General features: G+C 37.7%; 1 long non-coding RNA gene across 1 annotated transcript in view; it reads left to right on the top strand.

Annotated features, from left to right (window-relative positions):
• Window positions 1–6623: 6623 nt before the first annotated feature.
• LOC129651579 (uncharacterized) overlaps window positions 6624–26195 on the top strand; it is a 67528-nt gene continuing 47956 nt past the window's right edge. Inside the window, exons 1-2 of the long non-coding RNA XR_008714210.1 lie at window positions 6624–6927; window positions 19772–19829. This is a non-coding gene — a long non-coding RNA (uncharacterized LOC129651579). The remainder of the gene's footprint in view (window positions 6928–19771; window positions 19830–26195) is intronic.

Here is a 26195-nt window from a genome sequence, read left to right as displayed (position 1 = left end):
GGTAATTCTTTACAGAATTTTGCTGTTTTCTGTCAAGCCTTAACATGAATAAGCCATAGGTATCCAGTCCCATCACTTCATGGGAAATAGATGGGGAAACAGTGGAAACTGTGTCAGACTACAGTGTTCTAATTACATTCTTTTACATATAGCTGTCCAGTTTTCCCAGCACCATTTATTGAAGAGGCTGTCTTTGCCCCATTGTATATTCTTGCCTCTTTTGTAAAAAATAAGGTATCCATAGGTGTGTGGATTTATTTCTGGGCTTTCTATCTTGTTCCATTGTTTTATATTTGTTTTTGTGCCAGTACCATACTGTTTTGATGACTGTAGCTTTGTAGTATAATCTGAAGTCAGGAAGGTTGATTTCTCCAGCTCCATTCTTCTTTCTCAAGACTGCTTGGCTATTTGGGGTCTTTTGTGTTTCCATATGAATTGTGAAATTTTTTGTTCTAGTTCTGTGAAAAATGCCATTGGTAATTTGATAGGGATCACATTGAATCTGTAGATTGCATTTGGTAGCATAGTCATTTTCACAATATTGATTCTTCCGACCCAGGTACATGGAATATCTCTCCATCTGTTTATGTCATCTTTGATTTCTTTCAATAGTGTCTTATAATTTTCTGTGTACTGTTCTTTTGTCTCCTTAGGTAAGATTATTCCTGGATATTTAATTCTTTTTGTTGCAATGGTGAATGGGATTGATTCCTTAATTTCTCTTTCTTATTTTCCATTGTTAATATATAGAAATGCAAGTGATTTCTGAGTACGGTTTTGTATCCTGCAACTTTGCTAAATTCACTGATTAGCTCTAGTAATTTTCTGATACTATCTTTAGAGTTTTCTAGGTACAGTATCATGTCATCTGCAAACAGTGAGAGCTTTACTTCTTTTCCTATCTGGATTGTTTTTATTTCTTTATCTTCTCTGATTGCTGTAGCTAGGACTTCCAGAACTATGTTGAATCATAGTGGTGAAAGTGGACACCCTTGTCTTGTTCCTGATCTTCGGGGGAATGCTTCAGTTTTTCAGCATTGACAATAATGTTTGCTGTGGGCTTATTATATATGGCCTTTACTATGTTGAGGTAGGTCCTTCTACGCCTATATTTTGAAGAGTTTTAATCATAAATGGGTGCTAAATTTTGTCAAAGGCTTTTTCTCCATCTCTTGAAATTTATCATATGGATTTTATCTTTCCATTTGTTACTATGGTGTATCACATTGATTGATTTGTGTATATTGAAGAATCCTTGCATTCCTGGAATAAACCCAACTTGATCATGGTGTATAAGCTTTTTGATGTGTTGCTGAATCGTGTTTGCTAAAATTTTGTTAAGGATTTTTGCATCTATGTTCATCAGTGATATTGGTTTGTAGTTTTCTTTTTTTGTGTTGTCTTTGTCTGGTTTTGGAGTCAGGGTGATGGTGGCCTCATAGAATGAGTTTGGAAGTGTTCCTTCCTCTGCAACTTTTTGAAAAAGTTTTAGAAGGATAGGCATTAGCTCTTCTCTAAATGTTTGATAGGATTCTCCTGTGAAGCCATCTGGTCCTGGGCTTTTGTTGTTTGGGAGATTTTTGATCACTCCTTCAATGCCTGTAATTGGGTTGTTCATAATTTCTATTTCTTCCTGGTTCAGTCTTAGACAATTGAACTTTTGTGAGAATCTGTCCATTTTTTCCAGGTTATCCATTTTATTGCCAGATAGTTGTTCATAATATTCTCTTATAATCCTTTGTATTTCTGCATTGTCTGTTGTAACTTCTTTTTCATTTCTAATTTTGTTGATTTGATTCTTCTCTCTTTCTTTCTTGATGAGTCTGGCTAAAGGTTTGTTAATTTTATCTTCTCAAAGAACCAACTTTTAGTTTTATTAATCTTTACTATTGTTTCTTTCATTTCTTTTGCATTTATTTCTGAGTGGATCTTTATGGTTTCTTTCCTTCTACTAATTTTGGGGTTTTTTTGTACTTCTTTTTCCAATTGTTGTAGGTGTAAAGTTAGGCTGTCTAATTGATGTTTTTCTTGTTTCTTGAGGTAGGATTGTATTGCTATAAGCTTCCCTCTTAGAACTGCTTTCAATGCATCCCATAGCTTTTGAGTTGTTGTGTTTTCATTGTCATTTGTTTTTAGAAATTCTTTGATTTCCCCTTTTATTTTTTCAGTAACCTGTTGGTTATTTAGAAATGTGTTGTTTTATCTTCATGTGTTTGTGTTCCTTACAGTTTTTTTTCTTGTAACTGATATCTAGTCTCATAGCATTGTGGTTGGAGAAGATGTTTGATACAATTTCAATTAAATGTGCTGAGGTTTGATTTCTGACCCATAATGTGGTCTATCCTGGAGAATGTTCCATGTGCACTTGAGAAGAAAGTGATTTTTCTGCATTTGGAAGGAATGTCCTGAAGATATCAATGAGATCCCTCACATCTAATATATCATTTAAGACTTATGTTTTCTTATTAATTTTCTGTTTTGATGATTTGTCCATTGGTGTGAGCAGGGTGTTAAAGTCTGCTACTATTATTGTGTTGCTGTCAATTTCTCCTTTTATGTCTATTAGTGTTTGTCTTATGTATTGAGGTGCTCCTATGCTGGGTGCATAGATATTTACAATTGTTATGTCCTTCTCTTGGATTGATCCCTTGATCATTATGTAGTGTTCTTCCTTATCACTTATAATCTTTATTTTAAGGTTTATTTTGTCTGATATGAGGACTGCTACTCGAGCTTTCTTTTGCTTCCCATTTGCATGGAATATATTTTTCCATCCTTTCAGTTTCAGTCTATATGTGTCTTGAGGTCTGAAGTGGGTTTCTTGTAGACAACATATATATGGGTCTTGTTTTTGTATCCATTCAGCCAGTCTGTGTCTTTTGGTTAGAGCATTTAATCCATTTACATTTAAAGTAATTATTGATATATATTTTCCTATTGTCATTTTGTTAATTGTTGGGGTTGCTTTTGTAGATCGTTTTTCTCTTGTATTTCTTGACTATGTAAGTCCGTTTAACATTTGTTGTAAAGCTGGTTTGGTGGTGCTGAATTCTCTTAACTTTTGCTTGTCTGAAAAGCTTCTTATTTCTTCATCAGTTTTGAATGAGATCCTTGCCAGGTCCAGTAATCTTGGTTGTAGATTTCCCCCTTTTATTACTTTAAATATATTCTGCCATTCCCTTCTGGTCTGCAGAGTTTCTGCTGAAAGATCAGCTGTTAAGTGTATGGGGTTTCCCTTGTGTGTTACTTGTTGCTTTTCCCTTGATGTTTTTGATATTCTTTCTTTGTGTTTAGTCTTTGTTAGTTTGATTAGTATGTGTTGTGTTTCTCCTTGAGTTTATCCTGTATGCAACTCTTTGTGCCTGTTGAACTTGATTGACTATTTCCTTTTCTATGTTGGGGAAATCTTCAACTATAATCTCTTCAAAAAATTTCTCATACCCTTTCTTTTTCTCTTCTTCTTCTGGGACCCCTATAATTCGAATGTGGGTCCGTTTTATGTGGTCCCAGAGGTCCCTGAGACTGTCTTCAGCTCTTTTCATTCTTTTTACTTTATTCTGCTTTCAGAATTTATTTCCACCATTTTATCTTCCAGCTCACTGATTTGTTCTTCTGCTTCAGATATTATGCTATTGATTCCTTCTAGAGTATTTCTAATTTCAATAATTGTGTTGTTTGTCTCTGTATGTTTATTCTTCAGTTCTTTTAGGTCTTTGTTAATTGATTCTTGCATTCTCTCCATTTTGTTTTCAAGGTTTTTCATCATCTTTACTATCATTATTCTGAATTCTTTTTCAGATAGTTTGCCTATTTCCTCTTCATTTATTTGGGCTTCTGTGTTTCTAGTTTATTCCTTTATTTGTGCAGTATTTCTCTGCCTCTTCATTATTATTATTATTATTTTTTAAGTTATTGTGTTTGAGGTCTCCTTTTCCCAGGCGTTAAGGGAAGTTTAATTATTTCCTTGACAAAGCTTGAATACGTTCTTCCTTTTGGTTTCTGCCTTCCTGAGTTTGGTCCAGTGGTTTGTGTGAGCTTAATATATGGTGAGATTAGTTCTGGGTTTTTGTTGTTTGTTTTTCCTCCGATGGGCAAGGCTGAGTGAGGTGGTAATCCTGTCTGCTGATGATTGGGTTTGCATTTTTGCTTTGTTTGTTGTTTAGATGAGGTGTTCTGCACAGGGTGCTACTGGTGATTGGGTGATGCAAGGTCTTGTATTCAAGTGGTTTCCTTTGTGTGAGTTCTCAGTGTTTGATACTCCCTAGGGTTAGTTCTCTGATAGTCTAGGATCTTGAAGTCAGTGGTCCCATTCCAAAGGCTCAGGGCTTAATCTCTGGTCAGGAACGAGGATTCCAGGAGGGTTTGTTATTAAATGGCATTAAATGAGATTAAAAGAAATATCCAAAAATGAGAAACCAAAGATGAACCCCAGACAAATGGAAGTTACAAAATTAGGCAAATAATAATTAAATAATGGAATATACACATATACATATACATCCATGAGCAAAGTGAAAACAGTCCAACAAAAATATAGTAGATTGACCTGGTGAACAAAGGAAATCAAAAATTATATTTACCAGTTAAGAACAAAGCTAACTTAAGCACAAACTGGAAAACAAAACTAAAGCAAGGTCCTAAGTGGGGAATAAAGCAATGAAAACAAAACAAACAAATATGTTGAGAGGAAAGGAAAGAGAGAAATGAGAGAATAGATATGCAAAGTTAAATAGAGGTAGATTATGAGGATTTATATACATTAGAGATTAACCGCAAGGGGAAAAGAACAGTAGGAAAGGCAAACAAAGGAATAAATGTAGAAAAAATATAATAGGTTTTAGAAAATTAAAAATATAAAAAAGAGAAAAGGAAAAAAATGTAAGAAGAAAGAAAAAAGGAAAACTCCACAGAACTTAAAAGCCCAGCATAGAGGCAGGGGTTTAAAACAACAATAGAAAGTGTGACGTAATATACACACACACACACACATATGTATATACACCCATAAGCAAAGTCAAAAGAGTCCAACAAAAGTAAAGTACAATAGATTGACCCAGCAAACAAAGAAAACCAAAAATTATATTTACCAGAACAAAACTAATTAAAGCAGAAGCTAGAAAACAAAACTAAAGCAAGGTGCCAATTGGGGAATAAAATAATGAAAATAAAACTAACAAATATGTTAAGAAGAAAGGAGAGAAAGAAAAGAAAGAATAGAGATGCAAAGTTAAATAGAGGTAGATAAAGAAGATTTATATATGTTAAAGATTGACTGCAAGGGGAAAAGAACAGTAGGAAAAGCAAATAAAGGAATGTATATAGAAAAGATAATAGGTTTAAAAAATTGAAATTACAAAAAGAGAAAAGAAAAAAAAAAAAGAGGAATACTCCATAGACCTGCAAAAGCCCAAGTAGAGGCAGAGGTCTATGACAACAATGAAAAATGTGACAGAGAAAAAAAATAAAAAAAACTCAATAGCTTAATTGGATTTCTTAGTGCCAATAAAATTGACAACTACAACAGAGGGGGAGGGAAAGAAAAAAAATCCCAAAGAATCTACAGAACAAGTTAAAAAATAAGAACAGTAAATGTTTTTCTCGAGTCACTGCTGTCAGAGTCCTTTCCCTCCCTGGGAGTCACAGTCCACCTTACCTCCCTAGGGTGACCTCCAATGCTGTGCTGATCTCTGGACCTGCTGTGGAGGCAGCTCAGATTCTAATCTGGTCCCAGCCCTGTTTGTTCTTGCCTCCAATGTTCACAGCTATCAGAACCAGTGTTTTCTTTTGTGGGAGCTCTGAACAACCTTTTATATATTCCATAGACACAGAGTCTGCTTAGTTGATTGTGTGGATTTAATCTACAGCTTGTACAGCTGGTGGGAAGGTTTTGGGTCTTCTTCCTTAGCCACACTGCCCCTGGGTTTCAATTGTGGATTTATTTCCACCTCTATATGTGGGTTGTCCACTGGGGTTTAGCTCCTGAGGCTGCCCCGGAGGGCTTGGGTTTGCCCCTTTGAGGGCCAGATATGGAGGTGGTGCAGCTGCTTGGGCCACAGAGTTCTGGCAGCACCAGGTACTCTTGGGGTTTGGTGGCTAGGGCAGCAGGAAATATAGTGCTCTAGAAGGGTATGGCAATCAGTTTTGGCCAATACGCTCCAGTATTCTTGCCTGGAGAACCCCCTCTCTGACAGAGAAGCCTGGCAGGCCACAGTCTATGGGGCACAAAGAGTCGGACACGACTGAAGTGGCCCTGTGTGCATAGACACAAGACTATTTTTGCCTGTGGCAGCAGGGAGAGTTGAGTGTGAAGGTGGTGCAGATGCTTGGCTTGAGGGGACCCTGGCAGCGCCAAGTGTGCAGGGACATGGACTGCCTCTGCCGCAGGAGTTATGGCCCTATCAGAATCTTTTTTTGAGCTTCTTGTAGCTGGCATTCAGAAGGTCTTTTTGGCCAGTCTCTTTCCATAGGTTCGCCCATTCAGGCACTTAGAGGGCTCCTTTGCCTGGGGCCTTTCTCTATTGTTTGGTGCCTCAGGCACATAGAGGAACCTCCCTGACTGGGGTCCTACTCTGTAGTTTGGTGCATCAGTCACTTAAACAGCACCCTGGGTGGGTCCTACTCTGTAGTTCGGTGCATCATGCATTTGATGGGCCAGCCTCTCTATTCAGCTGCCTGATGCTGGCAGGTAGGGAGAGAGAGGCTATGGTGATGGCTCCACCCCCTACGCATGACTCAGCAGTATCACCTTGCTTCCATGGCTTCCTGGCTTTCCTCCACCGGCATTTCCCACCACGATCTCCTCCCTCGCAACCCCTCAATCCCTCTCTCTGCAGTCAACAGCTGCCCTTGCCCTGGGATTGCTCCACAACCCCTAAACTCCAGCACCCAGCCTCTGCGCCTTCCAGGAGACCAGCGTTCCTGTCCGAGGTATGTATGGCTGTGACAAGGACTGTATGATTCTCATTCCATTTACGCTGCCACAGATCAGCTCTTTTGCTCTCAGCCTTAAATGTTTCTCCTCTGACTCAGACAGTTGCCCCGCTGTGGGGATCGGACCCCTGCTTCAGTTCCCTCACCCACTGAGGGCAGGTCCAGTCCTACTAACACTCCTGTTTTTCCCCCTAGTTCCTTTGTCCTACTGAGTTTTGCATGGTTCTATATATTCTTTTCCACTGGTCAGCTACTCCTGTCCACCCTGAGCTGGTGTTCTACGTGCACTTCCGTATCTGAAGGTGTATTCCTGATATATCCGTGGGGAGAGATGTATTCCATGTCCACCTACTTCTCCACCATCTTGTTCTCTCTGAGATTTCTTATAATAGACCACTTCTCTAAGATCGGAAAATGTAACTAATCTACCAAATACATAAAAGTAAAACAGAGAGTAGGTAAAAATGAAACAACATAGGAATATATTCTAAACAAAGGAGCAAGATAAACCCTCAGAAGAACTAAGTGAAATGAAGATAAGCAATCTACCTAATAAAGAGTTCAAAATAATGATCATAAAGATGCTCAGAGAACTCAGGAGATGAATAGATGAACACGATGAAAAGAGTTTTCTAACAAAGAGTTATAAAATATAAAGAAGAAAGAAATAGAGATGAAGAAAATAATTAAAATAAAAATACACTAGAAGAAATCAATATATTGGCATATTGGAAAAAAAGCATTAAAGGCATGAGGACAGCTTCAGAGACTTCTGGAATGATATCAAGAATACTAACATTCACATTATAGAGGTCCTAGAAGGAGAAGAGAGAAAGAAAAGGGCAGAGAACATATTTGATGACATAATGGCTGAAAACTTTCCTAATCTGGGAAAGAACACAGGCATCCAGGTCTAGGAAGAACAGAGAGTCCCAAACAAGATGATCACACCAAGACACATTGTAATTAAAATGGCACCATTTAAAGATAGAGAATATTAAAAGCAGCAAGGAAAAGGCAACTAGTTACATATAGAGGAACTCTCCTGAGGTTATCAACTGACTTTTCAGCAGAAACTCTTTAGGCCAGAATGGAGTGGGACAATATATTCAAAGTGATGAAAGGAAACACTTTACAACCAAGGATACTTTACCTGGCAAGTGTATTTTTCAGACTTGAAAGAGAGACAAAGAGTTTCACAGGTACGCAAGAGATAAAAGAATTTAACACCATAAAACCAAGTTTACGGGAATTTAAAGGGACTTCTCCAACTGGAAAAGAAAAGGCCCAAACCAGAAATTTGAAAATGACAAAAGGTAAAATCTCATCAGCAAAGGCAAATATATAGTAAAGGTAGCAGATTAACCATATATAAGGCTAGTAGAAAGTTTAAACAACCTTAAAGGTTAAAATCATCTGTATCTACACTAAGTAGTTAAGGAGTACATTGAATTTACCAGAGGTGGGAGGTGGCAGGAGCAGAATTGAATTAAGGAAGTTAAAATGTACAAGCCTCCAGTTAAAGATAAATAAGTACTAAGGATGTAATGTACTAATTGTGATCACCATATCATGATGCATGTAAGTCAGATCATTTTGCTGTACCCTTAAACCTATATAATGCTATATAAGTCAATCACATCTCAATAAAACTGGGAGAAAAAAATATTAAAAATATGTCTAAAAGAAACAGTTTTTAGCAGTCCAAATCCAAAATAGTCCTCTGAATAACGAAAAATTGATGGTATAAAAGCCTGCAACATATACCATGAATCTGTTTTGTTTTCCCATTTAGATTATATGCTGCTTGAAGGAAGAAAACAATATTTATAGCTTCATAGTGCTTTCCATAATGGTATACACATAATGTAATTTAGCAAAAATTATCTGAAAAAATATAGCAAACTTTCCACCAAATTTCATGTAATTTTTTTATAATATAGATTCATCATGGACTGCCTGACTTAGAATGCATTTCTCACCCTCCTTTGCAACTATTTCTCACATGAGAATGTGTGCTCAAATGATTATCACTTCAGGGTCAAAGTGGTAAAGAAGGGAGTGCGTTTGCTCCATGTTCTCTCTCTTTCTGAGGACTCTCGATTCAGACTTTGGGGCCCTGAGGGTTGTGGAGACATCCAACAGCAGGAGTTTGTGTCTCCATTACCACCAGGATCACTCACACTGAACTGTCAGGGAGCAAAAAACTTTCATAACCCAATACTGATATTGAAAATTATATATATATAATTCTATATTAAAATAATTATATAATATATGTAATTATGTATTAAAATAATTATATATATATATATATGCACACACACATACATACATACATATATATATAGGCTTCCCAAGTGGTGCAGTGGTAAAGCATTCTCCTGCCAGTGCAGGAGATGCAAGAGACATGGGTTTAATACCTGGGTTGGGAAGATCCCCTGGAGTAGGAAATGACAACCCACTCCAGTATTCTTGCCTGGAAAATCCCATGGACAGAGAAGCCTGGTGGGCTACAGCCCAAGGGGTCACAAAGAGTCAGGCATGACTGAACATGCATATATATATACATATATCAATAAAGATATAGAAAATTTAGCACTTATTTGTTGCAGTAGATAATCATCACTAAATGAATATAGCACTCATTTTTCGTTCACATGCCCTGGATTCTCCCCTGAAGCCCAGCAAATTTGAGTTGCTCTCAACATCAAGCCTAATTTGACTCCCCTGCTAACTTTGACTTTTATCCTTATTACAAATTGCAACCTCTGCTAGCTTAAATATCTAAAGTCTGACACCCGAATATCTAAGGTTTTGATATGCCATGTGTTATAAAACCTAGTAGAAAACTAGCTGTGTTGGCATTCTTATAATGTTCTACCTTTTAGCATATCAAGACAGGATGATGCAACACCACAACATTGTTGTTTTATTCTTATGAAGTATTTCTGTAGATTGTTGGTCAGAATGATTAGATATTTTGGCCCATGACTACTCTGTGGCCTATCAATGACAGTTTGAGTTATAAAACTTACTGTCTTCTGTTTTTCTAGATTTTCTCTATATTAGGGAATCCATGGTACTTATAAAACATGCCTGAATGAAAACCAAACCAACCCAACCCAACCCAATCATCCAAAACAGAAGTTTTTGTTTGGATGGCGAGAGGACTAAAAATCAAAGAGTAAATTACTTTCAATTGGTATCTTTCAACTATAATTTCACAAAGTTGTTGTTTGGAGCATTTTTATGTTGTATTTTCAAACATTTTTTTCTACATAATGGTAAAATAACAGTCATTTGGTCTTTCTCAAATCTGACTTGTTTTGTGCAACAACACAACTGTTCATCACAGGACATGTTACAAGAAAAGCCTAGAATGATTAAGTCTACTTTATTTTAAACACACTCTGCTTTTGAAACACTGCAAATAAAAACCATCTTCCAAATCCGCTTTGACAACCTCCATAATAGCTTAAAATTCTAAATTAAAAAAAAATGTCAAATTGTGCTTATGTGCATAATTTAAATGATTTAAATATTTTCAACTTTTTATATGAAGGGAGTCTAAGTCATTTGCTACCCATCACCTATCGATCAGAAACTATATCAGAACATAACAGTAATTCTGGTGACGGTCACTTTAATTGACAGCATAAATGATAATGTACAGTGTAAGAGAGGAGAAGGTAGAAACCTAGGGTTGAGCTTCAGTCCTGAAAGTCACTAGAATCATGACCTTGAGGAAGTTATCTAAACTTTCTGGATTATTTTTTTTTAACCTGTAAAATGGTGAAATAGAAATAATGCATATAAATAATGTCTGACACAGAGTTGCTCAATTATGACTACAATTAACTCTTTTATCTCCTCATTACATATGTAAGTCATGTAAGTCTTGGGAGAGATGCTTAAAATTCCATAAATTTGAGGACTTTTAAAAATGCTTTAGTCCAAAAGACTGTTCTATACATCTGTGTCTCTTTTGCTGTCTCACATACAGGGTTATCGTTACTATCTTTCTAAATTCCAGTAATTAGCCTCTAATTAAAATAAATAAATTTCAAAAATGCTTTAGAATCAAAAAGAGTGATAGTGCCAGGAAGATTTTTATATCAGCCAGCTCTTACCACAATTGTTGGTAACAAATGATCTGAAAACAGTGATTGACAACAGTGGGAATTTACTGTCTTGCTGTAAGTTCTACAGGTAAACAGGAAGATCTGATTTAGGATGGGCTCATCCTTACAGGTCTGGGTTAGGTGGCAAGCTCTAGATTTTGCATTAGGTTCACTTGGGCTCATTGTGCTTGGATCTAGGGCCCAATTGCAAGGAGCACATCCAACTGGGGTGAGCTTTTGTCATGGAATCACCAGGCACAAGAAGCCAGAGAAAACATTCAAGCACATCTGCTAGTATTTCAACTAATGAAGTGAAAAAGTGTACAGTCATCCCACGTATCTGCAGATGTGGAATCCATGGATACACAGGCCAACTGTGCTGTGCCCTTTTATATAAGGGATTTGAGCATCCTTGAATTTTGGTACCCCTCGACAGTCTTGCTGACTCGATGGACATGATGGACACCGACTCGATGGACATGAGTTTGAGTAAGCTCCAGGAGTTGGTGAAGGACAGGGAAGCCTGGGGTGCTGCAGGCCATGGGGTCGCAAAGAGTTGGACACGACTGAGTGACTGAACTGAACTGAATGACAGTCTTCCACCCAATACCCTGTGAATTTTGAGGGACAACTGTGCTCTCAATGGCTTGGAAGTTGAGCGGATGTTGTGGGACACTCATTTCAGGGTACAAAAGAAGAATAAAAATGTTTAGGTCATCGGAACAGAAGAATCAAATCAAACAGCAGGTGTTGCTAGACTTTAGTCACAGTTTAGAAGAAACAGAATGAGACAAGAAAGAGAAGGGAGACAGAAAAAGATTCAAGGCAGTTCTGAGGACTGATATGCAATAATGCTAAAGAGACAAACATATCCACAATAGAAATGACTTTAAAAGCACCAGTTAGATTTGAAAAACAGCATGCATATTTAGCTTCATCAAAAAGGGGGACAGACAGAGCAGTTATTAAAATGGACTTATGTGTGTTCAGTATTACAACTTATTCAGGCGAAAGCAAGTCACTCCTGGATCATCTCTGAAAAAGATCCATTATTCTTACAATAAAATATAAGGTGAATTGAAAGCCAGGTGAATGATTAGTTTAAATGAAATAAACTGTTTCTGCACAATGTTAAAACCATTTTTTCCGTGTCTATTTACATGAAACAAATATGCTTATATCTAATAACTCAATTAAAACAGATCTATCAGAATATTCATTATTTAATAAATTATTAGCTTTAGTTTCATTACTGTGTATGCTGAAAAGTTTTTTATAACAGTACTTTAAAAATATTTATTCATTGAAACTTTTCATAAGCTCAGATTGAGTCTCTTGAATAAACTGGATGAATAATTTTGTAAGAAAAATTATAATTAATTTTCATTTACATGTTCAATCAACAAATTATCTAAGTTCTAAATATATACAGATGAATGAAAAATAAGGATCCCTGCCATGAAGAAGTTCAGAGAAAAATTAATACATGATTTTATACAACATTTTTGGAGCTATAGTTGGAGAATACACAAAATACACATTTTCAGTACATACAAAGGAAGTGAAAGTATCATCAAGATGGTGGTTTTGGGTTGACTTGGAAGGATCAGTAGAGGTTGGTTAGGTAGGGGGTGGAACATTCAGATGGAAGGAACAATGAACGTGGAAGGGCACAGTGGCTGACAGATACAGCACTTGTGAGAGATGAGTCATCCAGTGTGGCAGGAGCCGTATCTACTTTGCAGGGAAGTGGGAGGAGACATGGTTGGAAGCATAGTTTGGAGTCAGGATGAAGAGGCACGTTAGTCAGGCTGTGTGCCCTTCCTACAGCCCTTCTTAGACTCTCACCTGCCCCAAGATGACCAGTCATTTCCAGGTTCACAAAAATTTTGAAAACTGTTTTTGTTGGTAACTTCTCAACTTGAATTGAGAACACATGTAGGAAATCTTAGGCATTTGCTTTCATAAGCATCATGAAAAATCAGCAGAGAAAGTCAGTCTTCATAGAGAGAATGAAACAGATATAGTGAGAAGCAGGAACAAAAGCTAGTGTGGGTTTGGGAAATGGGAAAAAAAGACAGCTGCTTTGAATCATAATGCTTCCGAGAGCCTCATCCTGGGACCCTGTGAGTCCAGTGGTACTTTTGGGCTTGAACTTCTGGTGTGTACTCTTTGATTTAAGTTAGCTCACCTTCAATTAGATTCAACCAAATCCTCTTCCTAAGTCAGTTTCAAACTTTGACCGGTGAGTGGTAGGAAAAAAAAATCTAAGTATTATAATTGTAATAAATTATAACAGCAACAATGATGACAACACACACAGGCTGTTACTGGGTAACAAGCTACCGTATGAGCATTTAAAGGTATTAACTTTAAAGGTATTAACTCATGAATCCTCCATATAATTGATGAGTCACATGTTATTACTAAACCCCCTTTTTAAGAATGATTAGACTAAACTGAAATATAATTATTACCAGTCTAAACTAAGGTTGATGTGCCAATCAACAACAAAGTCCATAAAAGAAACTAATGTATTGGAGACTGGCAAGAGCCTCCAGTGAGGAGGCTGTTCCAACAAGTAGAGATGTGGGCTGGCATGGACTGATTGAGATGGACTGGAGTAGTGTTGGTGGGAATGGTAGGAAGATGACTGATTCAGGAGATACTTAGGAAACAGGATCAGTAGGGCTAGGATGTGGAGGAGAGTAGTCAAGGAGTTTCCCCAGGTTTCTGGCTAGAATAAGAGTGGTGGTGCTAGCTCATGTCCTAAAAAAGTGGACACTTTTAGAGGGTCTAAGTGTTGGGATGCAACACTGCTTTTCTCACTGTAATCTCTCCAGGTCTGTGTCTGAGCTCCTCCCTGCATCCACTATCTCAACCCTTCCTCAGTTCATTGAAGTCTTTCCTCTCTCCACTTTACATTCCAGAATTTGGGATGCTTATAGATTACAGATCTAGATCTATTAATCTTATCTATCAATCTACAATCTATCTGCTCTCTTCTTTCATCATCATCATCACCACCACCACCACCACCATCATCATCATCAATCTTCTCCAAAATGTATTATCTTCCCCTTTCTCCAAATATTAAATACTAGACAGCTGAAACAACAAATATGGAGTTACACTCCCTCTCACCCACTCTTCTCTGTCATTCTGTTTTGACATCCCTCACTGAGGCAGTGACTAGAGAATGTCCTAACTAAAACGTGGAATGGCCAAAAGGAAGGAGAAACGAGTGGAAACAAGTAACATAAAGCATAAAACTTAAAAATACAATCTTGCCACCACATTACTTTCTTTGTTGAGGGTTTTGGAAAAGAGTTATTAATGATTAATGCTAGTAAAAGAAGTAAAGGGTGAAGAAGTAAATTACAAGAAAGAGAAATATACCTATTCTTTTAAGTAGTTTCCATTAGAAATGAATAGACAATAAGCCACAGTTAGAGCATGAAACTGGGTGAGGTCAGAGCTTTAACTTGACTGAAATTTCCTAAGATTTGATACTGACTGCCTCCTACATGTGTTTCTTCATGAAGCCCTATTTCCTGCCCTGCACCATTGCTTTTTCTTGACTCAGTTTCCCAACTCATACTCAGCTCCTTGTATCTTTGGCCAACACTGCCTCATCCTTTGAATCACTGACTTAATTTTTAGGCCATATTTAACATTTGCTGTCATTTAACATTTTTTGGTAATTTTCTCAGGTTTCTGGATTCTGTCCTGCTGTACCTTACTCTAAGTAAAATATAAGAAAATCTTCTAGAAAGTTATCCATTCATTTTCAGTGTCCATACCTTTTGATTCAAATTAATGGTGATTATTAATTAATTTGATCCAAATTAATTATGATTATTTTGAATAGCTATAAGTGAAGGCATTTTGTTTAAGCTAAGCTTCTAGTTATTAGAGAGTTTTTCAATGATCATCCCAGTTCTACCTCCCTGGAACCAGAAAATGACTCTTCTTTCATTGCCCTAACATCCAGCTAGGGTGACTAATCATCCTGGTGTTCATAGGATTCTTCTAGTTTAAGCACTGAACCTTTCATATCCTCAGAAACTCCTCAGTCACAAGCAAAGTGGGACAATATATTTGTCATCGCTCTCTTTTCATGATCACAAAACCTAGTTAAGGGACTTCTTTTTTTTCCCCTTTACTGTGTTATTTCAATAGCTTCCTAACTGGTCTTCAGTCATTCCTTATTAAAATCTGAATTGCCTTTTACCACCAGTTTAATTTTCCTACAGGGCTGTTTTGGTAATGTCATTGCCTTGTTCAAATACTTTGAATGTCTCCCTTTTGCCCATCAAATGAAACTTAAATGCCTTAGGCTGGTATTTGATGTCCTTCATAATCTTTCAGTAGCCAACCTTTCTTGTTTTTCTTTTGATGACTCAGAAGTCACTTCAGTATCTTTCAGAGCTTTGCAGTCATTATTATAAACAACTGTACTTTTTTTTTTTTTTTACTGGAATACTGAAGTGACTCAGTGTGAATTTCTAGTTGATAAAAAATGGATAAAGCAACACTTTTGTATATCAATTCACATTTCTGTCTTTCCTAAATGTTTATGTGGAATTATAGAGTAGATCTTAAAAGCAAATTTGTTTCTTTATAGGGAATGTTCAGTTTGAAACAGTTGTTACAGCACATAGGATAGGAAAATAACCATAAAACAACCTGGAAGTTGACAATTTTTTAGCAAGCCATGATTACTTTTCTAGTCATTCTTACTGATAAAAACTAAACTTGCACTATAAATTATTATGTTGTTAGTTTCAAGGGGGCTCAATTAGTAATTACAACTCTTCTAAATTCTGTTTCATTGTTTTCTTTTGTAGTTAGAAAAAAACCTGACAGTCCTCAATTGTTTTATTTACTTATCTTCATAGTAATTTTTAATGCCTTAAGAAAATATCCTCAGTGGGCCATAAAAACAATACCCTGTACATTTCCCTTTGCCATGACTAATAAGATGGTCTTCTTCACATGGAAGAATAACCTAGACTTTTCTTCCTTTTTTTCTAAGCTTCTTTTTTGCCTCTGGAATTTTTCAGGCTGATTTCCGGCCCCCTCACAGTTAGTTTTATTGATGGGTTTACCTTCGTCTGTGGAGGGGTTTAGGGCATCTCTATTTATAACCCTCCAAGCTTGGTCTAAACTCCTGAGGGGTTCTGCTTGTTCATACACTGTTGCTTTCCTCCTTGTAAAGACTTTGGAGTAAATCCATTATTGCCCTTCAAAGCAGGCAAGTGGCTATTAACAGTGCTTGGTACTTGCTAATATACATACTCTCATCCATCATCTCTTTGTCCTTTTGTTATTCAGATGCCAACAATTTCAGCACTGGTCTCTGCTGTGACTTTTACTCTATTTTAGGTGCATTTCTCATTAAGAACAAAAATGTGTAAACATCTTATGCTTTAAATGAATGGACTGTTTAAAAATGTTCTTAGGTTGGCATTGTGTTTCAAATGAAAATGTCTTAGAGTTATATGCACTTTCATTTTTTAAGGCTGCATTATTAGAGTAAGTTTGTATCAATTACCTATCTCTTTCCTATTTTCTTCACTAATAACAGTGTATAAATCCCTAGAACTAAATATCATATAACTATGATATGACCTGGAATAGGGGCTTTTGAGTCTGTGATGGCTTTAAAACATGGTCATGAATACTTTGACACTTCTGCCATCAAGAGATGGGGTCTAGGGTCCCTCCTCTTGAATCTGAGTAGGCTTGTGATTCTGACCAAAGACAAAGATAAAAATACTACATGACTGCAAACATTAGGTTATAGAAGACCATACAGCTTCTGTCTTGTTTTCTGGAACACTTGGAGCCTTGAGCCACAGTGCTAGATGTCTGATTATCCTGAAGAAGCCATGCTTTGATGATGCTCATACTATATGGAAAGGCCACATTCAGGCATTCAAGTTAATAATAGCCCAGCTAAGTCAGTTTTGTTTTTTTGTTAAAGGTTTATTTATTTATTTACTTTTGGCTGTGGTGGGTCTCTGTTGCTGTGCACAGGCTTTCGCTAGGTTGGCGAGTGGGGCTACTCTTCCTTGCGGTGTGCAGGCTTCTCATTGCAACGGCTTCTCTTGTTGTAGAGCATGGGCTCTAGGCACATGGGCTTCAGTAGTTGCTGTTCTTGGGCTCTAGAATGCTGAGTCAGTAGTTACGGCTCATGAGCCTGGTTGTTCTGCAGCACGTGGGATCAGGGATCTGACCAGTGTCCCCTACATTGCAAGGCAGATTCCTAACCACTGTACCATCAGAGAATCCCTAAGCCTAGTTTTTGAGTATCCCCTAATAAGGTACCAAGTCTGTAACTGGACTGAATTTTCCATATACCTACTGTTCCCACACATGAATATTTTTTCCCATTATCAGCATCACTCAACAGAATGGTGCATTTTTTATTCCCAAGGATGAATCCACAGTGACATATCATAATCACCCCAAATCCACAGTTTACATTAGGGTTCATGCACGGTGTTATATTTATTTGGGGCCTGTTTCTTCGCTCTCTAGTTTGTTCTATTTATCTGTCAGTTATTTCTACAATACTGCACTGTCTTGACTACTGGAGCCTTACATTAAGTCCTTTAAAAAAAAAGAGAAATTGATTTATAATGTTGTGTAAATTTTTACAATGAGTCTTGAAAATGAATATAGCATCAGACCTCCAACTTTGTTGTTCTCTTTCAATGTTGAATTTACTATTCTGGGTCTTTTACCTTCCCATAACTAAACTGATTGCCACTTTAGAATCAGTTTGTTGATATTAATAAAATAATTTTCTGGGATTTTGATTGGGATTGCATTGGCTCTGTAGATCTAGTTGGGAAGAGCTGAAATGTTTACAACATCGAGTCTTCCTATCCACAAACAAGAAATATTTCTCTATTTACTTATTCTTTGATTTTGTTCATCAAAGTTTTATAGTTTTCATCACTTAGGTCTTGTATGTATTTAGTTAGATTCATACCTAAGTAATTCTTTTTTGGTGCTATATCTGTCTATCTATCTATCAGATCAGTTGCTCAGTCGTGTCCGACTCTTTGTGACCCCATGAATCGCAGCATGCCAAGCCTCCCTGTCCATCACCGACTCCGGAGTTCACTCAGACTCACGTCCATCGAGTCAGTGATTCCATCCAGCCATCTCATCCTCTGTCGTCCCCTTCTCCTCCTGCCCCCAATCCCTCCCAGCATCAGAGTCTTTTCCAGTGAGTCAACTCTTCGCATGAGGTGGCCAAAGTACTGGAGTTTCAGCTTTAGCATCAGTCCTTCCAAAGAAATCCCAGGGCTGATCTCCTTCAGAATGGACTGGTTGGATCTCCTTGCAGTCCAAGGGACTCTCAAGAGTCTTCTCCAACACCACAGTTCAAAAGCATCAATTCTTCGGCGCTCAGCCTTCTTCACAGTCCAACTCTCACATCCATACTTGCTAAAAAGCAACCATTGCACAATTAAAGAGTAAAAAGGCAGCCCACAGAATGGGAGAAAATATTTGCGAATCATATATCTAATTAAGAAGGATAACATACAGTGTATAGAGGGAACATCTATAATAAATAGCATATATATATATAATATATATAAAACATACAGTGTATAGAGGGAACATCTACAATAAATATATGCTATTTATTGTAGCATATATATATATATATATATGCTATTTATTGTAGATGTTCCCTCTATACACTGTATGTTATCCTCCTTAATTAGATATATGATTTGCAAATATTTTCTCCCATTCTGTGGGCTGCCTTTTTACTCTTTAATTGTGCAATGGTTGCTTTTTAGCAAGTATCTTGATGTATTAATTCAGTTAAAATCAAGTTTTGAAAATACATCATCATAAATGTAAATATGATAGTAGATTTAAAATCAAATCAGGGATGGTTCTCATTTTAAATCGGGCTTCACTTTGAGATTCACAGAATACATGGTTTTGGTGAGACAATCAAGTAAGCAAGGGGCTCTTCCCTGCAATGATGGCATATTTCCAGGAGCAAAGGATTCAGTTGTTGGGAACTTCTTAGTCAGTGTCACTCGCAGTGAAATGCACAGCGTCCATCAAGTGCACTGGTGGTCTCCTCGCTGTAACTCCCAGCAGCCACTGCACTGATTTCTACCCATCGTGTTTTGCAATTTGTTGACTGAAACCCCCTGGAGTAACTCTTGTAGCTCTTGAGGTTAATGCAGTAATTCAGTGTCATAGTTATTGACCTTATTATTTTGACTTCAGAAATTCATGTATAGCAGAATGATCCATTTTTATTTTCTTTTAAGGAGTTTGATTTACTTTCCTTTGGTGTTGCCTTATAATTACATACCTCAAAGTGTATCTTAATTGATCACTTGAAGTTTTCTCTGTTCATGTATCCATAAATCTTCATTATGCTTGTTTTAGCACAGATGTCTTCAATAAAGATTTATGTTCGGTTCAGACTTCTGGTTAGGGCATAACTTCTCTTTCAGCGAGGTGGAAATCAACATGAGAATTCTATGTGAGATTTTAGAGAAAATAGGAAATTCCTATGGAAGTTTAAAAGTCACTAACCTTTAGGCAAAGTCTTGACCTTTTTACATGTGAAATATAGTGAAATAAGTTTAATATACACATTTTGGGGCAACAGTCAACAAAAATTATTACCAGAAATTTAATATTTCATGTATTCCTCTACCTTCTAGAAGCAGTTTGGTACCTGTTTTCCTGAACCTTTGAACACTGGATAGATGAAGATGATTTGTAAGTTTGGGATTATAGTTCTTACATGTATGCAGCTCAGTTCTTCATAGGTTCAACTTAATGCCTTTCTCTGGACCTGTAACATTCTTAAAGATGCATTAACTATACGTTTATCTTGAGAAACCATTAGAAGTTTGTCAGAGCACATATCTGTATATTGAAAAGAGAGAAAACTAGAGCCAAGAAATGTGGATCCTAGGTCTGCTCTGTCAACAGTTATCTCTGTGACCACTGGCAAGTCACTCATATTTTCAAGCTGTCATTTTCCTGATTAATCTCAGCTTATTTAAGCCTCTGACATTTTATTTTCCTATATGTATAAAAGTTATATTAAAATGTAGAGGAAATGCTTTTCCATCTATATGCACACACACAATCTTCCTGTCTTAACTCACCTCATGTCAATTATTGTCTCTGTCAACTCACCTATTTTAAATAACAATATACAAGCAGTGCTTACTTATTTATGTATCACACTCAGAGGGCACATCATGATGAATCTATAATGGATGTAGCGCGGACAGAGTAAATATGTTATGGATCCTGTCCCTGACATTCATAATTTCTGATATATATCTGTATTATTCTGGCAGGACATCAAGATAATAGTGAAATGCATCAAAATAAGACAAAAAAGTAGTAATAGAAAAAAAGGGAAAGTTGTGACTTATACTCCATTTTGATGGGGATATTAATTTCATCATGACAAAGAAGACTGTGGCAATTCTGTTTTTTTCATTAATATCTAGATAATATTTAGAAGAAAATGACCAGAAAGGCCTATGTGTTGAGAATCACTGACATAGGTGGAAAGGTTAAAAGAATATATAGTCTGGAATGACGAGTCAGGGGAAACAGATGATTGTATACTCATAATCAAAGTGGTGTCATTTAGATTTAGGTGTTAAAACAGATCAGATGGTGAACTTTGGTAAATTCAGTGTAAGTTTCACAGAAATGGAGTTTTATTCAATATGAGGGAAAACTTTCTAACTATTTGAACTGTCTAATAATAGATTGGGTTGTCTTGTGAGACAGACCATTTCCATAATGGGAATTGTTCAGGCAGAGGTCGAATCAGTAGACAAAGCTCAAGCCTGCTTTCCAGGCAGATAACTTACACAAGTAAAATGGGTCAGTCAGGGCAAAGGAACTGCATGTATTCCATCTAAAGGTAGCCGGATCTTCTGATTTTTTTCTATAGAGTCAGGAAATTAGGATTTTTTTATGTAAGTTTTCTAACATGTATATGTTGACTTGAAATTTTTTTAGACACTCTGTGAACTAAACAAGATACACCTGGTTTGAGGACAATCTGATCCATATAGTTGGGTCTCTCAACTCTATTTGTGATACCTAATAGCTAGCCACAGGTTTGGGTGTTTGGAAGGTCAACATGTGAAAAATCTAAGGGTATCAAGTCCTTGTACTTAAGGAGTAAGTATGATATTACTAATTGATTTATTTTTTATTTTTTTAAATATTTATTTTGAGTTGATTATTGCTTTACAGTATTGGTTTGATATCTGTCATATATCAACTTGAATTAACCATATGTGTACATATGCCCCCTCTGTCTTGACTCTCTCTCCCACCTCCCACCCATTCCCACCCCTCTAGGTTATTACAGAGCCCTAGTTTGAGTTCCCTGAGTCATACACCAAATTCCCATTGGCTATCTCTTTACATATGTTAGTGTGTATGCATCCATGCTACTCTCTCCATTTATCTGACCCTCTCCCTCTTCTCCCCAACCCTTGTCCATAAGTGTGTTCTCTATGTCTGCATCTCCATTGCTGCTCTGTGAACAGATTTGTCAGTACCATCCTTCTAGATTCCATATGTATACATTAGTATATGACATTTGTTTTTCCCTTTCTGACTTACTTCACTCTGTATTATAGTTTCTAGGTTCATCCACCTCATTAGAACTGACTCAAATGAATTCATTTTTATGGCTGAGTAGTATTCCATTGTATATATGTACTATAATCTCTTTCCATTCATCTGTTGATGGACATCTAAATTGCTTCCATGTCTTGGTTATTGTAAATAATGCTGCAATGACCGTTGCAGGTACACGTTTATTTTTCAGTTGTGATGTATTCAGGGTATATGCCTAGGAGTCGTATTGCTGTATTGGTTTTATTCCTAGATTTTTAAAACAGGAATCTCCATACTGTCTCTCATAGTGGCTGTAACAATTTACATTCCAACCAGAAGTGTAGAAGGGTTCCCTTTTCTCCACACCCTCTCCAGAACTTGTTTGTGAATTTTTTGATGATGGCCATTCTGTCTGGTGTGAGATGATATCTCATTGTAGTTTTGATTTGCATTTCTCTAATAATGAGTGATGTTGAGCATCTCTTCATGTGTTTATTAGCCATCTATATGTCTTCGTTGGAGAAATAATAATTAATTTGTGATGTAAAGTCATTGTATGTACTAAGTTATATATATATATATACACACACATATATATATATATATGTGTTAGTTGTTCAGTTATGTCTGACTCTTTGCAACCCCAAGGACTGTAGCTCGCCAGGCTCCCCTGGCCATGGAATTCTCCAGGCAAGAATACTGGAGTGGGTTGCCATGCTCTCTTCCAGGGGATCTTCATGACCTAGGGATTGAACCAGGGTTTCCCATATTGCATATATATGTGTGTGTGTGTATGCATAACCATATAGGACTAAAGATTACCTCTCTCAATAAAACATGTTAATACAAGAGAAAACACAAGGCTACCAACATTCTTATCACCCATGTTTTTGAAGTCAACTATGTAAAACTAGAATGGGAGGGAGAAAACTTCAAGCAGATTTTATAGGTCTGGATAGTGCTTCAGGAAATGAAACCTGAAGAGTCAAGGGTCACCAGCTTGGGTTAATATAGTTCATGAATCAGCTCTGGTGTTTTCCTGACTTATATGCATAGTACATCATGAGAAAAGCTGGACTGGAAGAAACACAAGCTGGAATCAAGATTACTGGGAGAAATATCAATAACCTCAGATATGCAGATGACACCACCCTTATGGCAGAAAGTGAAGAGGAACTAAAAAGCCTCTTGATGAAAGTGAAAGTGGAGAGTGAAAAAGTTGGCTTAAAGCTCAACATTCAGAAAACAAAGATCATGGCATCCGGTCCCAACACTTCATGGGAAATAGATGGGGAAACAGTGGAGACAGTGTCAGACTTTATTTTGGGGGGGCTCCAAAATCACTGCAGATGGTGACTGCAGCCATGAAATTAAAAGACGCTTACTCCTTGGAAGGAAAGTTATGACCAACCTAGACAGCATATTCAAAAGCAGAGACATTACTTTGCCAACAAAGGTCCGGCTAGTCAAGGCTATGGTTTTTCCTGTGGTCGTGTATGGATGTGAGAGTTGGACTGTGAAGAAGGCTGAGCACAGAAGAATTGATGCTTTTGAACTGTGGTGTTGGAGAAGACTCTTGAGAGTCCCTTGGACTGCAAGGAGATCCAACCAGCCCATTCTGAAGGACATCAGCCCTGGGATTTCTTTGGAAGGAATGATGCTGACTCTGAAACTCCAGTACTTTGGCCAGCTCATGCGAAGAGTTGACTCATTGGAAAAGACTCTGATTCTGGGAGGGATTGGGGGTAGGAGGAGAAGGGGGCGCCAGAGGATGAGATGGCTGGATGGCATCACCAACTTGATGGACCTGAGTCTGAGTGAACTCCGGGAGTTGGTGATGGATAGGGAGGCCTGGTGTGCTGTGATTCATGGGGTCCCAAAGAGTTGGACACGACTGAGCGACTAATCTGATCTGATCTGATCTGATGAGGTCCTTTATTGTTTATAATTTAAATTGTTTTATATATATATTTATGTGTGTGTGTGTATATACATATATATTGGCCTGCTATTTAAATAAAATGGCACTATCTCACTTCCCTTTGGGAGTCTAGAGCCTTCTCCAAGATTTCCACAAATCTTTAGGGCTTATTTTATTAGTGCCTCTTTCTGTTCTGTGAACTTCTTCCTCTCACTTATATCCTGCATCCTGTTGCTTCTCCCAGGCCTGCACCAATCCACATGTGGATCAGACTGTGGGAAAGCATCAGGACAGGTGCCATGTAAAGATGGGAGGAGAGGAGTGTAGCTGCCACTTAGCTCCAGCCGGTGATTGAGATACAGATATTGCATTACACACAAGGCAGTCTTGTTCATGGAGACTTGGAAGACAATAGAGGGAGATTATGTGGGAGAAGGCAATGGCACCGCACTCCAGTACTCTTGCCTGGAAAATCCTATGGACAGAGGAGCCTGGTGGGCTGCAGTCCATGGGGTCGCTAAGAGTCGGACATGACTGAGAGACTTCACTTTCACTTTTCACTTTCATGCATTGGAGAAGGCAATGGCAACCCACTCCAGTGTTCTTGCCTGGAGAATCCCAGGGACGGGGAGCCTGGTGGGCTGCCGTCTATGGGGTCACACAGAGTCAGAAACGACTGAAGTGACTTAGCAGCAGCAGCAGCATATGCAGAACAGTCTATAGATTAATATTAAATATTAGACCTCCTACTGCTTAAAAATTGCCTGGGCCCCATTCGAAATTTGTCATAGGCAATTTTCTTACCAGTTTTTGTTTGAAAAATTTCTAACATCTTGACAGCGCCTTCTGTCCTTTCCTCTTCATGGCCTTTTCTGCCCTGACCCCCATAACTCAAGTTCATGCTTCTTCATGAAATCCAATTCCTTACCCCTTTGCTGAACTCCCTCTAGTTCTGCCTTTGCCTATCCAAAACTGCACTCAATTACTCTAAACAAAGGTCCTATACTCTTAAGTCTCAGCCTTTCAATTACTTATCATACCAGCAGGATCTTTGAAATGACTCTTTCCTTTCCTAAGATCCTATTCTTGGGTATGAGCTACTCCCACTCTGTCCATGTAAGTGAAAAGCAGACATGCACAGGTTTATCTTTCTCCCTGCTCTGAAGTGTTTCTTTTAGACAGCAGGAATATAAAAATACAGCTAGTTTTTCTCTAAACTGTATTTTTTTCTTTTTGTTTTCAATTATATTGCGATACAATATTCAATTCTGTCTTACATACACTTTGAAGCACACAGGGATTTCTGTTGCTTGAAGTCTGCTGAGAGTGGATGATGGTTCAAAGTAAGTCCTGGAAAGACTGGATACGTGGCTGGCAGGAGAAGGCCCCAAGGGAAAACTTCAGCAGCAGACATCATGGGAGAGAAGATGGGGAAAGAGAATACAGACTTCCAGCCCTACTAGAATAACCTTTACCAAAATTATTGTAGAGGCTGGAGAAATCCTTCTTTCTCTCCCTATCTTTTTGCTTTAGCCCAAAGTGGGGAGAGTCACTTATCCCTTTTCCTCCTCTATTTTTTTTTATTATATAGGTTGATCCAAATTACTATTAGATCCCCAAATCATGGCAAGTTCCCTTTGGCTTGACTCTATAATTATTAGACTTTCTTGCACTGAACTGGGCTTTCCTAGTAGTTCAGCGGTAAAGAATTCGCCTGAAGTACAGGATATGCAGAAAATGTGTGTTCGATTCCTGGGTCAGGAAGATCCCCTGGAGAAGGAAATGGCAACCCACTCCAATATTCTTGCTGGGAAAATCCCATGGACAGGGGAGCCTGGTGGGTTACAGTCCATGGGGTCACAAAGAGTTAGACATGACTGAAGTAACAGCACGCACTCCCTCGACTAAAGTGGGTTTCTTTCTGGCTCTCTGTCAGTACGCTGTAAACCATTCCCATTCTTAGTTCTCAAAGGGTGGTTCTCAAAAGCAACACCTGCATCAGCTGGGAACTTTCAGTTTCCATTTATTCTGCTGGACAAGCAGTGTGGATTTATCTTTGGTTCAGTGGAGAGACCTCTTGCCCCTGTGTGTGTCCTTCTTATAGGGAAATCATGAAAGCAACCATCAGTAAAGGCTAGTTAACCTACTTTGGGAGTAGGCAGTCTGAATTTGGGTACTAGCCCTAGAAATTCCAATTCAGAGTCTGTGTTATATTGGATTAAGTTTTGCTTCTTCGTAGAGGCAACATTATATGGCAGGGAGACACTCAGAGTCAGTTGGATCTGGGTTTCCAGCACAGTTCCGTTTCTTTCAGACTTTGGAAATCTGAAATGTCATTCAGGTATTCTAAACCTCAGTTTCCTCATTGTTATTAAAGAAATATAAAATTTGTCATGCAGGCTGTTTTAAGGATTGGCCATTAAAAAAGTAACTAGCACAGTCTGATTTTAATGTGTTCATATTTTCTACTTTTGAAAAAGACATCACCCCAAATGATGTATATTTACAGTAAGATAAATATACCAAGCATAAGAACAAACCAAACAAAAGAGATTATGCAG

Source organism: Bubalus kerabau, chromosome 4 (genome assembly GCF_029407905.1).
Source record: "Bubalus kerabau isolate K-KA32 ecotype Philippines breed swamp buffalo chromosome 4, PCC_UOA_SB_1v2, whole genome shotgun sequence".
NCBI classification, from domain to species: domain Eukaryota; kingdom Metazoa; phylum Chordata; class Mammalia; order Artiodactyla; family Bovidae; genus Bubalus; species Bubalus kerabau.
This window is presented reverse-complemented; position numbering and strand designations above follow the sequence as displayed.